Here is a 13,931-nt window from a genome sequence, read left to right on the forward strand (position 1 = left end):
TTAGGGAGGCTGTAAAAGGATTGCCTTACAACAGTGAGGGCCCATTGAGGTTGTGCAACATAAATTTGTAACCTTTATTCAGCACAACATATGTAGGCAAAAAGGGAGTTATGGGAACAAGCAAAGGCAAGTTTAATGACATGATAAGTGGGTAAGTGGGTAAGGAATGGAGGACAATGTGAAGTTGGATTGGTTCATTGGCCACTGAGGAAAAGAGATTGTAGCTTGTTCCATGGTAATATCCTGAAAGAGAATTGAAGAGGGAATAGAGGCCACAGTGTGAATAAAGATTAGAATCTGGGGCCATAAGGTTGAGGGAGAGGTGGAAAAGTAATAGACTGTGATTGATCAAATATGGCAATTTTAAAGTTCAGGAGCATGGGAATGGTACATTTTTGGGTGCTGGCAATATCAAAGGTATAACCATCTTCATATGTGGCTGAGGTGGGTTGGAGGAATAAATCAAGATAATAAGCCAGTTGAGGAACTGGGAATTGAGAGTGTTTGAGGGACTATCAATATGTATAACTTCCCAAGTATGAGGGTGGATTTCAGGAGGTTATAAACATCCCTGAATTATTGAGAAAGGAAGGAGACTATTCTAAAGGTCAATAGATAACCACAATAACCTATTGAATTTTGGTTGGGTGGTAGATATGGATTAAATGAATCTCAAAGGAGGAGAAGTAACTGAGTCATGGTGTTAGAGGGAAATTTTGGAAGTTGCAATGGGACAAGGAATATTCCAATTTTTCCTGGATTCAATAGGAAACCAATGGAGTTTATTCGGTTTTTTGTTTGTTCTATTTTGTTTTTAGTGGGAGATGAAGAGGATATTGGTCACACCTGTGATTTTTTGGATGGTAAGTTTGACAGCCGAATGAAGGATGAACTGCAGTGAAGAAAGATCTGAGATAGGAAGACCAACAAAAAGGCTGTTGCAATGGATTGGAAGGCCCAGCTTCCAAGAATAGGCAGGCGATAGCCCCAGATAGTACCTTGTCTGCCCTCATGAGACTTTATCTGAAGTACTGTTTTTGCAGTTTTATAAGGACACTAATGAGTGAGAGAATGATCAAAGGAAAGCAACCAGAGTAATGAAAGACCTTGAGTCCATCTCTTATGAGGATTAGTTAAAGAAACCCAGGATATTTCTCCTAGAGAAGACAAGCCTCAGGAGGGAACAGGATAGTTATCTTCAAGTATTTGAAGAACTGATATAGAGGGAGGATTAAATTTATTCTATTTGGCTCCAGAGAGCAGAACCAGAACAAAGACATAAATTTAGGAATGATGTCAAGAAAAATTTCATGATAATTAGAGTATAATAGGCTGCTTCAGGAGGTGGGTTTCCCTTTCTTGAAAGGGGCGGCTAAGTGGTGCCATATAGTATACAAATTACCAGGCATCATCTTCCTAACTTCAAATCTGGCCCCAGACATTTACTAACTGTGTGATCCTGGACAAGTAATCCTGTTTGCCTCAGTTTCCTCATCTGTAAAATGAGCTGGAGAAGGAAAAGGCAAATCCCTCCAGTGTCTTTGCCAAAAAAACAAAACAAAACAAAACAAAAACAGGATCATAAAGAGTCAGACACAACTGAAAAATGAATAACAAACTTTCTTGGAAGTATTCATGCAAAGGAGGATATGACACTTGTCAGGTAGGTTACATTCTACCTATTTTGAGTTCTGATAGGTGATCTTTTTACTTCACTATTTGTATACCAACTCCAAACTATGCCGTAAGAATTTTAGCCACCGTCCCCACCAGAATCTCTGGAATTCCTTTCAAATATGAGTTGGATTAATTTGGCCACTGAGTTCTCTTCCAGTTCTCAAATTCAATAATACATCTAGCAGAAAACAAGATATATACATAAATAACTACAGTAGAGGCCCTCTGAGAGGTAAAGAGAATACTGAGAGCCTTCAGAAGAAGAAGGGGCCACTTTTCTCAGGAGAGGAAGCAGTTGAACTGATCTGGAAGGATAAGTATCCTTTTGTCAGAGATAGGAAGGCAGGCACCTCAAAGAAGGGAGAAGAGTTTAAGCAAAAGAACAGAAGTGGGAGAAATGCTTGGGGAGTAGTGATTAGTTTAGTTCTATATGTGAAATTCAGGAAGTAAAGCTGGCAGGGTGCACTGAGCCCAGATTTAGAGAGTTTTTAAAGCCAGACTAAAGTGTGTAGACTTTATAGGAAGGTAATAGGGAGCCACTGAAGATTTTTTTCAGCCCAGAAAGGAGAAAAGAATAAGTAACTTGTTGTTTAGTCATGTCCAATATTTTATAATCCCATTTGGGGTTTTCTTGGCAAAGATACTGGAGTACTCTGCCATTTCCTTGCCCAGCTCATTTTTTACAGATAAGAAAACTAAGGTTAACTGATTCACCCAGAGTCACACAGATAGTGTCTAATGTCAGATTTGAACACAGGTCTTCCTGGCCCCAGACTTAATGCTCTAACCACTATACCACCAGCTTCCTCAGAGCTGTGCATTAGGAAAACTAGTCTTACCAATCTATGTGAATGGAGAGAAACTGAAAAAGACCAGTCAGAAAGCTGATTCCACTTAAGAAGTGATGAGGGCTAGGACTACAGTAGTGAACATGGAGATGGAAAGGAGGGGACAGATTCCAGATGCACTAAAGCAGTAAAATCCACAACATTATCAGGACTATTATTATAACAAGAATATTAGGTGGCTGATTGTATAAAGTGCCAAGAGAAAGTCATCTATGAAGATGTGTTAATGGAAGCTGGGAGAATAAATTAAATTGTCAAAGGTTTCTCCTTTGCCAAAAGAGAGAGAGAGAGAAGAAGCAGGGCAGAGATAGAACCTGGTAGGGCACCTACTTTAAGAGGCAAAGGAAAGAAGTCTTTATTGTTGTTTTTGTAATCTGTTTGTTTGTTTAATGTCCCCAGTGCTTAGCACAGTGCCTGGCACATAGTTGTTCTTTTGTGCTTCCTTTTCATTTTCTAAGAGAACCAATGACATCAGAGGTGATGTCTTGACTTGCACATGAATTGTATTTAAATGAGGCAGAGTTGATCAGTCATCAGCCTCACTCTTTCTTCCTGAATCATTGAAGTCCAGCGGTGAAACAAAAGTCAAGATTACTGGTAATGGTATGGGATTCAACATATGATCAATCTCTAAGCATGTCACAGTACCTGGTTCAACCACCTTTGTGACCCACTGGAACAAATTACTCTCATTTGTCCATTCCACCAGGAGAAATAGTCACATGCTTTGGATAAACATCCTGCCCCAACTCATCTATGGGTTTGAGGCCCCTAAGTATTGATGACTTCTTCATTTGTTTCTTGTCCCTCAAACTTCCTTCCCCTCCATCCCTACCCCAAATCCATTCAGCTGCCAGTTTCTCAACTATATCTCCACAACATCTCTCACATCCAAACTGTTTTCTTTATTCACAAGGCTACCACCCTGTTTCATTTCTCACTATTGGAATAATCTCCTAATTGGTGTTCCTGCCAGCAGGAACTACACACCATCCTACACACCAAATTGATATACCCAAAGCACAAATCTGACCATAAAACTCCCATGAAGAAACTTTATGGCTTTCAGTTGCTTAAAGGATAAAATACCCATCCTTCTGTTTACATCTAAAACCTTAAGTGTGACTTCAAATTTGCCTTTCTAGAATATATTATGTGTTTGATAAATACTTATTGCAAAGAGAATATTAAATCAATAAGACATATTAAAAGGGAGAGTGTATCTGGGAGGAGTAGACAATGGTGTAGAACACAATAGAGAGTTCAAAAGTAGTGAAGAGGCAACAAAAACCATTGGATTTGGTAAATAAGAGATCATTTTACCAGAGCTTTGAAACCTTCCTGCTCAGGGGAGTCTAAAAAGTCAGTTAAAGGATGAGGAAGACGCGGTTTAGTTCCCTTTGCCTTCTTCTCTCCTTTTCTCTTTCCCTTTTCCTCCATCCCATCTACCCATATGTACCCTTGTAGAGACCAGAGTCCCCAGTTAAAATGTAGGAGAAATTTATCTTCAGAGCTACTCCACTAACACTCAATTATGCTGCCATTCTTCCCAGGGTCCTCAGCCTCTCTTCACCCCTCTCTCTCCTCCTCCCTCTCAGTAAAACCTGTTCAGATAAACTTGAAGAGGTGTGAATGACAGAAAAGCTTGAAAGTGTTATTTCTTTCAGTGTTATTTCCTTTTAAGAAAGATCAAAGTATTGAGTCTCCATTATGACATTTGAAATCCTAGAAAGTCAAAACGGGAAGAGCTCTCAGAAACCATCTCCTTCGACCCTCTCATTTTACAGAGGAAGAAACTTGAAGCCCCAAGAAGAGGAATGAATCGCCTTAAGTCATGTGGCCATTTGGATGGGCGGTTATGTTAGAGGTTGGGGCAACTATCTCATTTAGATTCTGAACAATCTTGTTTTCAATTCTTCATGACCTCCCAGACTGTAGTATACCACAGGTTTGTTTTGTTTGTTTGTTTGTTTCAAGTATTGGATTGATTTGCTATTTCCTTCTCCAGCGGATTGAGAAACACATAGCCATATATGCCAACTTGGAAACTAAGTCAAATTCAAAATGTGAATTTAGGTGAGGAATGAGGAAAATCAGGTTTTCTATGTAAGAAACTTGAACCCCAATGTGCTTTTACCATGTCACCCCATCCCAAATCCCAGTCTCTTTTTTTCTGAAATTTAAATAATCCCAAAGTCTCTTCTTGATGTTATTTAAAAGTCATCTAGGTGGTCTAGTGCACTGAGCCTAGAGTTAGATAAACCTGAGTTTAAATCCAGTCTTAAACCTTTATTAAACTCTGTCTGTCTCACTAAATATAAATATAAAATATAAAACCTCCTAAGGTTGCTGTGAGAATCAAATGACAGAATATTTGTAAAGTGCTTGGTGCTTGGTAGGGACTTGTTCCCTTCTTTTTCCTCATAGCTCTTGGTTGCCATCTCCTTCTCAACATCATTTCTTTCCATTACCACAAGAAGTCTGGGGGATGGTGACATGAACTCCTCAGCCTTTGTTCTAAAGAAATCAGGCGTGACATTTTATGTGTGTCTTTAGATGTTTCATGGAGGAACATGGATTTGGGACTTTCTTGGCAAAGATACTGGAATGGTTTGCCATTTCCTTCTCTGGCTCATTTTACAGATGAGGAAACTGAGGCAAGCAGGTGAAGTGACTCGTCCAGGGTCTCAGAGATAGTGTCTGAGGCCACATTTGAATTCAGGTCTTCCTGACTTTAAGCCCTGCACTCTATCCACCTGGCTGCCCTATTCGCTCCACAGAAGCAAAAAAAAAAAAAATCTGTATGTCTTCTCATCCTGTGATATTATGATTCAATTACTTCTATAAATTCTCTCTAGAGGTTCTACCTAGCAAACTCAAGTTCTTCCTCTGGGTCATCTAACATGCGATGGATATAGCCTGCCTGTCTACTGTCCTTCATCCTTGCTTTACAACTTGCCTACCTCTTTTTTCCAAATCACACACTTCCTCAATACTATTTCTTGAGTCATTTTGTGTACCTCTCGGTGATAAGGTTTTAAACTACTACTCATATCTCACACTTTTGGAATCTTTAGAGACTGTGGAATTCCATCACTCACAGTCTTTTGTAGTATCACTAAGCATGATGCTGAGCAAAGAGTTCTTAGCTTGGCGTCAGGAAAGACCTGATTTTGAATCCCACCTCTAACACTTATTAGCTACTCATGTTTAAAATGGAGATGATAATGTTCCTGTCTCATAGGGTTTTCATTAGGCTCATGTGAGAAAAGAATGCAGCATAAGCCTACACTGTTATAATTACTAGCTATTATAATTATTGTTGGGAAAATACTGTTATTAAAAAAGATAAGATTTGGGGATAAGGAGTTCTTTGCTCATGAAACTTCCCAAATGTAATCCATTTCTCCTTCTTCTTCTTGTTTAATTCAGGGATCATTTCTCCCACGTCAAGTCAACAAACTTTTACTAAGTTCCTACTATATGGGAACTAGGAAGCACAGTGGATAGAGTGCAAGGTTTAGTAAGTGCCCTCAGCCACTTACTAAGCTATGTGCACCTGGACAAGTCACTTTTCCCTGTTTGCCTCAGTTTCCTCATCTGTAAAATGAGCTAGAGAAAGAAATGGCAAATCATTCCATTATCTCTGCCAAGAAAACCCCAAATGAGATCACAGAGAGTCCGACGTGACTGAAAAAAAATGATAGTACAACAACAAACATGTTAAGCATAATGTTAAGGCCTGGGAATATAAATACAAGCAAAAAAGGAAGCTGGTTCCTGTCCTCAAAGAGCTTATTATTTACTAGAGGAAGATAACACATGAAAGGAGCTATAAAAGGGGATGGAGTAAAGATGGCAATGAGGGAAAATATCTGCTAGGGGTCTGGTGGCAAAGTCCCAATAATGAAGGACGGGTGGTCTGGTCTTTCCTCAAAACAAAGGTTATAGGAAGAACCCACCAAGGAGAGGGGCAGAGGGAGAAGGCATCTGAGGCACAGTGGCAAACTGTGAGGGAAGCATGATTGCTCTGAGCTTTTCCTCAAGCATGTAAATATTTACTGTTTATCAGATATTGTGCTATATTCTGAGGATACAAAGAAAGGAAAAAACAATCTCTGTTCTTACAGAGGACACTGGCTGATAGGGAAGACAATGTGCAAACAGCTATGTACAAACAAGATATGGGTAGATAGATAGATATACACATACATATGCTTGTGTGATGGTGTTCAGTCATTTTTCAAATGTGTTCGACTCTTTGTGACTGCTTGTAGGGTTTCCGTGGCAAGACAAAAGTAGGCAGGGGAAAAGACACTGAAAATCATTTAAAAAATAAAGTGAGGAATTAATAATGAATGAAAGAAGCTAAAGGTTTATAGATTACTCGGAAGCCTCACACTTCTCATGAATATTGCTGGTGTTTTCCCTCTGAGATTATCTTAAATTTACTTTATATAGATGTGAATATACATATTTATATGTGTTTGTACACATGTATATACATACATAGATGCTTGCATGCGTACATATTTATGTGTTGCTTGGATGCATACATATATACTGTCTACATATCTATATGTGAGTAGGTATGTATGCAATACATGTATGTGTGTATATGTGCATATATATATATGTGTGTGTATATATATATATATATATACATATATATATATATACATATATATATATATATATATATATCTGTAGATAGGTAGGTAGTTATATAGTTATGTATGGCAGCTAGGTGGCACAGAACACCAGGTCTGGAGTCAGAAACACTCATCTTCCTAAGTTCAAATCTGTCCTCAAATACTTATTATTTGTGTGATTTGGGGCAAATCACTTCACCTTCTTTGCTCAGTTTCCTCATCTTAAAAAATGAACTGGAGAAGAAAATGGCAAACCATTTCACTATCTTTGTCAAGAAAACCCCAAATGGAGTTACAAAGAATCAGGCACAATTGAATAACAACGAACTTGTTTTGGTCATTGGATGTTGTCGCATTCAAAGGATTGTTGTTTCATTATTTTTAAGTCATTTCTGACTCTTTGTGACCCCATTTGGGGTTTTCTTAGCAAATATAATAGAATAGTTTGCTGTTTCCTTCTTCAGTTCATTTTGCATTTGAGGAAACTGCCGCCAACAGGATTAGGTGACTTGCCCAGGGTTACACAGTTAGTGTCTAAGGTCAGATTTGAACTCAAGAAGATGAGTCTTCATGAAGAAATTAAAGCCATTTCTAGGCATATTAAAAATGCTCTAATTCACTATTGATTAGAGAAATGCAAAGTAAGTAAGACAACTTGATAAAATGACACTTTACACTTGTCAGATTGGCTAAGATGACAGGAAAAGAAAATGATAAATGTTAGAGGGGATGTGGGAAAACTGAGACACTAATGCATTGTTGGCAGAGTTGTGAACTGATCCAAGCATTCTGGAGAATAATCTGAAATGATGCCCAAAGGGTTATCAAACTTTTGACCCAGCAGAGTCTCTATTGGATCTGTTTCCCAAGAAGATCATAAGGGAAAAGAAATCACATGTGCAAAAAATGTTTGTAGTAACCCTTTTCGTAGTGGCAAGGAAGTGGAAATTAGGTGGATGCTCCATCAGTTGAGGAATGGCTGAACAAGTTATGGTACATGAAAGTAATATACGAATGTAATGGAATATCATTGTTCTATAAGAAATGATGAGCAGGCTGATTTCAGAAAATCCTCGAAGGACTTACATGAAGTGATGCTAAGTGAAGAGAGTGAACCAAGAGAACATTGTTCACAGTAAAAAGGAGGTTATTTGATGATTAACTGTGATGGACTTGGTTGTTTTCAATAATGAGGTGATTCAAGGCAATTCCAATAGTGCCATCTGCATCCAGAGAGAGAACTGTGGAGACCCGATGTGGATCAAAACATAGTATTTTCACTTTTTTTTTAGTAGTTGCTGTTTGTTTGCCTGATTTTTTCCCTTGTGTTTTTCTCCCTTTTGACCTGATTTTTCTTGCATAGTATGATGAATATGGAAATATGTTTAGAAGAATTACATTTGTAATATTGGATTGCTTGCTGTCTTGAAGAGATGGGGAGAGGAGAAAACTTTTTAACATAAGGTTTTTCAAAGGTCAATGTTGAAAACTATTTTTACATGTATTTGGAAAAAATAAAATATCATTAAAAATAAATTTTTTAAGAAGATGTCTTTCTGCCTTTAGGCCCAGTACTTTATTCACTGCATCTCCTACCTGCCCTAAGTTAAATCTATCCTTAGCAATGATCTCTATGTGATTCTTAGCACCCTCAGACTCTTTTCTACTACTACTGAATCTAAAGCTTTTCCAGCTTGATAGAGCCATCAAGCACTTGCTCTGCATTACCATAACTTTTACAAGCATAGGGTCACCTTTACATCATGATGAAGCACTAGAAAAGGGCTGTAGTGGAGCAATTGAGAGTTGAAGACAAGAAATAAATATGTACACCAGTGATGGATATGTAGATAAATGATAGCTAATGGACAGATGGATACGTGCACGGGTGATATGTAGTAGAAACATAGATAATTGATGTGTAGTTAATATATGACAACAAAAAAATCAGTCAATCATAGAATCATAGGGTCATAGATTTGGAGCTGAAATAGACCTTGGAGATGCATCCATCTACCCATCCATCCATAGACAATAGATATATAGGTAGTTACACAGACATATAGGTAGATAATGGAGACAGAGAGATTGATGTCAGATGTGTAGGTGGATACAGAGATGAAAAGTAGACAATAGATAAGCAGGTAGATACATAGATAAATGGTGGCTAGACAGACACACTCACAGGTAGATGATGAAGATGTCACTTGGTAAAGTGGAAAAAAGATCAACTAAGTGGCACTCTAGAGTAACAGAGTGCTGGACCTGAAGTCAGGAAGATTTATCTTCCGGAATCCAAATCTGGTCTCAGATACAAGTTGTATGTAATGCTGTTTGCCTCAGTTTCCCCAAAATGAACTGGAGAGGGAAATGGCAAACTATTCTAGTGTTTCTGCCAAGAAAATACCTAAGGGAGTCACAAAGAACTGATCATGACTGAAAAAAATGACTCAAGGCTTAGAATAGAGAGACAGGAAATCATATACCAACTACACCAATTACTAGTGTTTCTCTGAGATTTAGTTTCCTCATCAGCATAATTAGTCTTGGAAATTCACTGGACAAAATTCCTTAATTGGAAAACTTCCTCCATAGATGCATAATTTATATGCTTTCGGTATAACTGTATAATTTCTGTAACTTACAGTCTTAATAGCCAAAGGCAGCAAAAGGTATGTCAATTATCCAGGACCACACGGTCAGTACCTGTAATATAAATGTCAGAAGAGGAACTTTTACTTCTTCTTTCTGGTTCCAAAGACAGCACTCCCCTCCTCTGCTAGAGATTAGAACCTTCTCTTCAAATTTAGAGTCTTAGATTTTCTAGAATCCTGAGAAGTGAAGTGACACCCCCAAGTGTTAGGTGAGACTTGAGTTCAGATCCTCTTGGTCCCAAAGCCACCTCCGTCTCTCTTTCTACTAATCATATTGCCTCTTCAACAACAAAAATAACTCATATTTATATAACCCTTTAGGGTTTTCAAAGAACTTCCTTCACAACCCCCTTTGAGGTAGATGGGATGAGTATTATTGTTCCCATTTTACAGATGAGGAAGCACACTGTGACAAGTTAAGGGACTTGCCCATGATCACACTGCTAGTCGGTGTCTGAAGAAGACGGATAGATACATCAATAAATGATTAATCCATACCTGGGCGGGTTGCTGACAGGCTGGTAGCTGCATAGATTGATGATGGATGAACAGATAGAGGCATGAATGATGAACAAATGGATGACAGATCGAGCTCTGCACATTTCACACATTTCCATTTGGATGCCCTTCTCTAGTCCATTCTTCATTCCTCCTTTCATCTCCCTGTCCCCTTGGCTAAGCCTCCTGCTGCTTCCCAACCTTCCAGACTTGGGACTGAGCTCAGAATAAGATTCTCTGGCTCACTAGGGCAGGAAGTACAGAAACTTGTGTCTATCGATATTCTACTTGAAAACATCCAGGCCTGAAGCCTTAGGCTTTGCTGATTACAACCCCATCATAGTGAACCAACTCTTTCTCAGAACAAGTCCAAGGGACTTCGCCTGTAGCCCAAGGACTTTCTCCTTTGCTCATTTCTAAACTTTTCTGGTCAATAAACCTCAAGTGAAAACACTGAGGCCCCTGGCATCTTTGTGCTAGAAAAAGCATTCCTACAGCTCTAATCACTCCTTTCTTCTTTCTCTAGTGTCTTTATTCTCTATTCTTGGTGTGAGGTTCTAGCCTCTATTCCTTTTTCCCTTTACAAAACCCTAGCTATTTTAGGCATGAGCAAGAGAAAGAGAATATATAAAAGAAAAGAGAAAATTCAGAAGTCATCCACCAGAGTAAGGTAATTACGGACAGGGAACAAACCTGTGACTTTATTTGTCCTTCACTGCAACTTTTTGTCTCAGGGAGTTGTCTAGGAGTACCAAGAAGTTGAATGGATACACAGCCAATATGTGTTTAAGGAAGTTAGCCATGATTGAAGTAACTGAACAACAAAACCACCTGATTAACTTATATTGAACTTACAATCTACTAAAACCCACAAAATTTCTTTGCACAAACTGTTACTAAGCCATTTGTGAAGCTGAGTTTTTGAACCCAAAAGGACATTTTGGGGGTTAATTTTTTTCTTATTGGACTCGGCCATAATTCTGTCACACAAAGTGTAGTTTTGAGACGTTGACAAACTCAATAGACAAGCCATCATGCTGTGCTAGAGGGCATGAGATAGATGATTTCATGTAAGCTTCATCTGGCACCTTTCTACATCCTGCTCTCCTGCTCTTCTCTTTCCCCCTCCATTCTCACTCCTGCCAGTTCTCCCTTAGCTCTCCCCTCCCTCAGCCTCCTCTGTCCTCTGATTTCAGTGTCTTCTGGAATCTCCAGTTTGTTAGAACTTCACCCACCCACTTCTCTTCTTCCTCTTTCTTCCACCACAGAAACAAGACTTTTCTGAAGGCACGTCATGCATTTTCTTCCTCTCCAGAGTCAGCTAGCTCTTCCTTCCCTCCTTACCCCCTCTCTCCACACATACACAGGGCCAGGCAGAGGCCAGCATACTCTCTGCTCTCCACTACCACTTCTGGAGTCTCCTTGTACCATCATCAATCAGCACGCTCTCCTCTTTTGAAGTTCACTTCATCCATCTCTATCATACAGTTCAAATCCTTGCTGCTATTATCTACCTCCAAGGTTACTTGTCTTCCTTTCTCAATGGCTTCAGCACCTGGTTCACAGACTCCCTCCCCCTCCCCCTCAGTCCCCCCCCCATCCACCTTCTTCATCCCTACTCTTCAGCTGCTTAAAGCTGCCAAGAAAGTCATGAAACTGTCAGCTGGGGCCCAATACAAATTTATCCTCATTGCTGCATAGCAATCCTTTGATTCATCTCTGACTCTCTTTTTAAAATGTTTTGGTGCTCTTTTTTATATCCCTGTCATTTAATACCTCCAATTGAATCCCCCTTTGTTAAATATATATCTATATAATAATACAAGCAAAACAGACATCCATATTTAACATTCTATACCTCATTCTGTTCCCATAGTCTACCACCTCTCTGTAAGAAACAGGAAGAGAGGAGACAGAGTCAAAATGGCCAAGTAAAAGGCAGGAATTCGCCCAACCTCTCCCCCAAACCTCTCCAAATTCTTTTAAATAATGACTCTAAACAAATTTTAGAGTATCATGATACCCCAAAAAGATGTAGTCGAACATTTTTCATTCAAAGGCAATTTAGAAGGCCAGGAGAAAAGGTCTGTTAGACGAGGGTAGAGCCCAGCATGCAGTCCCAGTGCAGGCTGTGCCAGCACAGGCCAGGAACCAGCCCCAGGCCTAGGCCCAGACCCAGAACCAGACCCAGATCCAGCCCGGCCTAACCTGGCCCAGCCCCAACCCAATCTCTGAATCAGCCATAGTACTGATGGCTTCCCGACTTCAGTCCAGAGACACCAAAGAGGGCCGGGAAAGTCAGCAGGAAAGGTCTGTGGGACCAGTGTGGGAGTCAGATACTTCGGGGTGGGCACACTTCTAACAGCTCCAGGACACAAAAGAGAGCTTGTGGCCAGGTTCCTAGAAGGAGCTCTGAAAGCAGCTGCATAAAACCCCTGAAGCTTGGGATAGGGTACCTTCCACCCTGGAAACAGAGCCCTACGTTTACAAAGAGTTAAAAGAAAATGAACAGACAACAAAAAAAGTTTCTCACCCTTGAAAGTTATTATGGTGACAAGGAAGAGCAAAGCACACACTCAGAAGATGAGAAACTCAGAGCTCCTACATCCAAAGAAACAGGAGGGATGCTGCACCGGCAGTCCTCGGAGGCACAGTTGACCACTGTGTAAATCAGAGTTCAGAAGTCTTTCAATGTTTGACTCTACATTATTGTGGTCATGGTGCAAATTATTCTCCTACTCCCTCTTACAATCGGTATTAGTTCTCCTCAAATGCTCGTCCTACATCTCTCCTTTGTAACTGTAATTACTTAGGAAGCCTATGTTCTTCTCTATTTCCTCATCGCACACTAATACCACAATCCCCTGGCAATCTAGCTTCTTGCCCTTCCATTCAAATGAAACTGCTCCATCAAAAGTGACCTACGATCTTTTAATTTTTTAAAACCATGGAAAGCCTCAAATTTGCCTGTCATCCTTGTGCAAGAGCCATGCTAATCTTCTCCGTATCGTTCCAATTTTAGTTTATATGCTGCCGAAGCAAGCCCAACTTAGGGTCTTTTAGATGTGAAATCCAATAACATATTTTTGGAGGCAAATGAGGTGAAGGGACTGAGAGTCACACAGCTAGTAAGCTATACTTGAACTCAGTTCTCCTGACTCAAGGGCATGTGCTCTATCCACTGTACCTTCTAGCTGCCCCAATCAGTAACATTTCCTTAACACTCGTCCTCCTTGAAATTTCTGAAACTTTGACATTACTGTCCACCTTCCTCTTAGATTCTTGTCTCCCAGGGCATCCATTACGTTCTTCTCTCCGGGCTCCCCTCCTATCTGCTCAACTACTTCTCCGTCTCAGTCTTGCTCCTTCCCCCTAAGTCTGAGTATATCCGGAGACTGCCCTGGGCTTCCTCTCTCTTTTGATGATCTCATTCTCTAGCATGGGTTCAATTATCACCTCTATTCAGATGACTCCCAAATCTATAAATGCAGCCTGTTCTCTCTCCTGAAACTTGTCCTGCGCGATCAGCTGCTTTCTTCATATCCCCAACCACCAGGACCTCAAACTCCATATATATCCCAAACTGAACTCATCTTCCCCCT

General features: G+C 39.9%; 1 pseudogene; it reads right to left on the bottom strand.

Moving 5' to 3' along the window:
• Positions 1 to 13,270: 13,270 nt before the first annotated feature.
• Positions 13,271 to 13,371, bottom strand: LOC141541969 (U6 spliceosomal RNA; annotated as a pseudogene).
• Between the last annotated feature and the right edge of the window lie 560 nt (positions 13,372 to 13,931).

Source organism: Sminthopsis crassicaudata, chromosome 4 (assembly GCF_048593235.1).
Source record: "Sminthopsis crassicaudata isolate SCR6 chromosome 4, ASM4859323v1, whole genome shotgun sequence".
Taxonomy (NCBI): Eukaryota; Metazoa; Chordata; class Mammalia; order Dasyuromorphia; family Dasyuridae; genus Sminthopsis; species Sminthopsis crassicaudata.